Source organism: Peromyscus leucopus, chromosome 19 (genome assembly GCF_004664715.2).
Source record: "Peromyscus leucopus breed LL Stock chromosome 19, UCI_PerLeu_2.1, whole genome shotgun sequence".
Taxonomy (NCBI): Eukaryota; Metazoa; Chordata; class Mammalia; order Rodentia; family Cricetidae; genus Peromyscus; species Peromyscus leucopus.
In genome coordinates this window covers 72,596,294-72,601,161 of record NC_051079.1, presented here as the reverse complement: position 1 = coordinate 72,601,161, position 4,868 = coordinate 72,596,294, and the positions used below count along the sequence as shown (strand labels likewise).

Genomic DNA, 4,868 nt, shown 5'->3' with positions numbered 1-4,868 from the left:
AAGTGACCAGTTCTTACCACTGCCCAGCATATCCAGGATCCATTATATTTTACAACTTGTGTGTGTGTGTGTGTGTGTGTGTGTATGTGTGTGTGTGTGTGTGTGTGTTGTTGTTGTTGTTGTTGTTGTATTTCCTTAAAGAGTAACTGATTTTAGATCTTCCTTACTGTGGTCAACCTAAAATTAATTAATATGGAAACTTGATAAAGGAATTCTGCGACACTGTGTAATCAAGGAATGTTTTCTCCATCCTCAGGAGGTACAGACAACTATAACCAAAGAAAAAGAATGGCAGAAATAAAAAGGCCTTGGAAAGACCAAGTCAGTAGTGTTTGGACAGTGAACAGTAAATAGTGAATTGTGAAATTCCTATCTGCACAATTCAAACTCTGAACTAGAAGCAAAAGCACAAATCGTCACATTTGTTGATAAAACATGTTTCAAATAATGCTTTTTATTCTTTGAAAGTTCTATGTATTTATGCAGTGTATATTGATCATATCCATCTACTGTAATCTTCCTTCAATGCCCTCCCTGCAATGACCCACCCCAATCCCTCCTAGGCTCATGCCTTATTTACTTATTTACTTATTTATTTATTTATTTATTTATTTATTGTTAGTAATATAACCCCCCAAGTCCATTTAGTGCTGCCCTTATGTACACATGACTATCCACTGGGGTAAAGTCAACCTATCCATGGACACATCACCAAAGAAGAATGATTTTCCTTCCGTTCATATCCCTCAACTTCCAGGAGCTTCTCTGGTTTGAATGGATCCTCTGGGACCTCTCCACATCCCATGCTGGAATCTTGACTGGCTTGATCTTGTACAGGTCTTCTGCAGGTAACACAGCTGTTACCTGCAACAAGTACATAACGTGGTGAGGTACAGAAGTCAGCATTTCCCGGCTTTCTTCCCCTCCACTGACTCTTACCTTCCACCCACTCTCCTATGAAGCTGCCTGAGCCTGGGATGGTGGGAGGTTGACAAGATGACCCACCCACAGCTGAGCACTTCCGAGTTCCTTTTATTCAGCAGTTTGACAGGTTCTGAGTCTCTGTGGTAGCCGCTGCTCACTGCAAAAAGAAGCCTCTCTGACCAAAGCTGAGGGCAGCCCTTATCTGTGAGGACAGCCATAAAGATGCAGGATCCAGTAGCAAAATACCAGCAGTAGGTTACCCACTTGTGGTGGTTTGAATTAGAATGCCCCCGTGGGCTCATGGGTTTAAAAACTTGGTCTCCAGTTGGTGGAACTGTTTGGCGAGGATTCAGAGGTGTGACCTTGTTACTGGATGTGTGTCGTGGTCACTGGTGCCATTCACAGTGTGGTCTCTGGCCCCTGCTGTGGATCGGTCATTCCTGCCTCCATGCCTTTGCTCTGCCCCTATGAACTCGAACCCTCTAAAACCAGAAGCCCTGTTAAACACTGTCTTTTATAAACTGCCTGGGTTATGGCGTTTTATCACAACAATACAAAGGTAATTAATACATTGCTAGAGCCTATGATCTCCCCTGTAACAGGCTTCTGACCAGGTTTATAATACCAGTCATGAAATGCCTCCTGTTGAGCAGGCCTCATAGCCAAGCATAAGGCAGCTGGTTAACCCCACAGCTGCCATGCCACTAACACAGCAGTTAGCACACTTTGCCACTGGGTCAGTGTTAAGTGCAGGGTCAAGACTGAGTAGGGCCGCTGATACCTTTTCTCCCCCAGGAGCCTACAGGGCACTCTCTGGTGTGAGGTAAGCTAGTCAGAAGAGAACTCCCTGGGTAGGTTAAGGGCTCTTTCTCTATTTTAGCCATCAAAACTGAGTAGTGTTTTCACCAGTAGGGTCTTACCATCTAGCTATGGTGGGTAACCAAGAGCAACAGTAATAGACTGTGTTATTTGGGGTACCGTTTGGACCTCTCTGACCAATAAATTTATGATTTATATAATTTTAGTGCTTGACACTGAGATTTTCATTAAATAACCCATAATAACCCATACCTTCTAAGATCAGCGTAGCCCTCTCCTGCAGGACACTGCAACTCCCTTTTAACAAGTTTTTAAGATTTATCTGTCTTTATGAATGGTTTGCCTGCATGTATGTATGGTCACCACATGCATGCAGTGCCTGTAGAGGCCTGAAGATGGCATCAGATCCCCCAACTGGAGTTACACATGGTTACGAGCCAACTTGTGGATGCTGGGAACTGAATGCAGGTCCTCTGCTGAGCAGCAAGTGATTCAAACTACTTCTCCAGCCCCTTTTCCTTAAAAGAGAGAGAAACACACACACACACACAGAGAGAGAGAGAGAGAGAGAGAGAGAGAGAGAGAGAGAGAGACAGAGAGAGAGAGACAGAGAGACAGAGAGAGAGAGAGAGATTAAAATGCAGTGGGAGGGGGAGTAAAAGCCCCCTAAAATATGATACTTGTGGATGGGATTTTAATCACATATTTCATTTCTTTAAATAGTCTTTTTTTTATTCACATAATTTTGGTTTATTCTGGAGTATATTACTGTGGCTTGTATTTTTGTAATAAAATTGTATCCATTTTCAGGTTAGAAAAAATAAAGACCATATAAATACTAACATATACCATATTTTTAAATTAGTTTCCAAGTTAGTGGATTTCTTAATGTATCCTTAGTAAAAAAAAAAAAAAAAAAAAAAAAAAAAGTGCTGGGCAGTGGTGGCGCACGCCTTTAATCCCAGCACTCGAGAGGCAGAGGCAGATGGATCTCTGTGAGTTCGAGGCCAGCCTGGTCTACAGACCGAGATCCAGGAAAGGCGCAAAGCTACACAGAGAATCCCTGTCTCGAATTTACAACAGTTTTACTTAGCCCTCTGTGAACAGTCATGAATAAGATGTCGTTATTTTATCATGTTCTGTGCACTCAGGATTATTGAATATCTTCATGAAAGAAGCATAGGTCACATTCATGGACTATTGTGGATACTGGAATAATGGAATGGTTACAGTATGTTTAATTTGAGCTAGTACCTCTGTATAATTAATATTTCTTTTGGGAATATAATTGTACGTCAAATAACAAAATGCCATTCTTACTGTAGGAAAGGAGGTATTAAAGAAATCCTAGCTTTAGACTGGCATGTTCAGTAAATGTCTCATGATTTTGATGCTAACCAGTGGATCAGAATTGCAGTGTTTCTCACTTTCTCATAGGGTATAGATCAGAATGTGAGCTCTACCTTAGTGGTACTGTTTTAAGAAACTGAGTAGGTACAAACCCAGATAAGGCACACACACCTCCTGAGTGTTCCCTAGACTAGGGAACACCAGTATAAACATGCTAACCTCCAGACGCAGATGTAGCTAAATACACACCACCCTACTAGCCAAATCTAACAATAACACTGAACATAAGGACATAGTCCAAACATCTGACATGAAGCAGCTCATTTAATTCTCACAACAACCTAAAAAGTAGGCACCGTTACATTCCCAAGTCTGAAATAGGAAAGACTAAGATACGGTCTTTTCCTGTGATGTCCAACATCACAACTGGGGAAGGTCAAAACCAAGTCATCTGAACCCAAGTGCTAACAACGAAATCCACTGAAGTCACCAGACACATGCGTCCTTAGAACTGAATCCGTGTATCTGTTCTCTGTCACCTGCATCAGAGCCCTACTGAAAGTCCCTAAGGGCCTCAGACCTCTTCCTCTGCTGTACACCAAGGCAGTAGGAAAGAATGAAACCCAACAGCAGAACAGTGGACCCTACATAAGAAGCTGTAGATTATGAAGGCTGGCCACAGGATGACTGAGACATGCCCCCAGCACTTACCGACTACAGTCCCCAGATAGCCTCAACTGAGTTGGAACTGGGGTAGAGGTAAGTCACAGTCTCCTTGTGAGGAATAAGCTAAGCTGGTTCTACCACAGATGTTTTCTCATGCTTCCCCTGTGGCTACCAACCCTAGGGCCAGAGGAAGAAAGTGGGGCTTGATCCCTCCTTTGCCCAGGGCCCAGAGAGTGAATTCCAGACTCTCTCCTCTCCTTTCCCTCAGTGGCTTTCTCTTCTGGCTGCAATTTTAGGTGTGGTCCTGCTTCTGACTCTGAGGGTTATGACAGGCACACTTTGGGAGCCCTACATACCCTCTCACTGTGGGGAATCCCAAGAGCACAGTATACTCCCTAGGAACACAACAATCCCTAACTAGCAAGGCACCTCCTTCAAAATCAACAGAGACTTACCTCTGTCCTCTCTGGGCCCAGGGCCTTGTTTACTGCTTCCTCGTGTGCTCAGATACCTTCACGTGGACTTTGGTTAACGGTTGCCCAATATCAACCTTCCCCAGGTAACCAAACATGGAACTGCCCCACCTTCAGAGTTCCTCACATGCCAAACGCTATGTAAACAAGCTTTGAAATATGTTTTATGAAATGAAAGGATAAGAGAGCTGGGCTTTGGACAAGTTCAAGGCTATGGGCATTCCAGCTTCCCACAGCTCCACCTCACTGTCAGGTCAGAACACCAGAGGACTCCGAGGATGGAGCAAAAACTACCTCTCCAGACAGCAGAGCCCCAGCCAGTACTTAAAACTCAGGAGACAGTAAGGGTTTGAGCAACCATGATGCAACTGAGATCACATAAAAATTTCCTCTTCCATTTGTAAAAACACCATCACTACCCACTCAAACAGGTGAGCCACCAGTCCAAAACTTTATCTTAAAGACCTGATTTTAGCACTACCTCTAGCAATAATAGTAACTTTATTATTTGAGATTCAGCTTTAAAAACAAAACAAAAAAAAGCCCAGAGAGATCATTTTAGCACTTACAACAGAGAGAATTGGAAGCGGTGGTCTGTAACATGTTTACTTTGGAAGCATGAGGAACTGAGTTCAA

The 4,868-nt window shown here is 43.2% G+C and overlaps 1 long non-coding RNA gene across 1 annotated transcript; it reads right to left on the bottom strand.

Annotated features, from left to right (window-relative positions):
• Nucleotides 1–425: 425 nt before the first annotated feature.
• LOC119086296 lies at nucleotides 426–1,879 on the bottom strand. The gene is made up of 2 exons (XR_005089552.1): nucleotides 940–1,879; nucleotides 426–864 (listed from the first exon to the last, which is right to left on the bottom strand). It is a non-coding gene; the product is annotated as an uncharacterized LOC119086296 (long non-coding RNA).
• Between the last annotated feature and the right edge of the window lie 2,989 nt (nucleotides 1,880–4,868).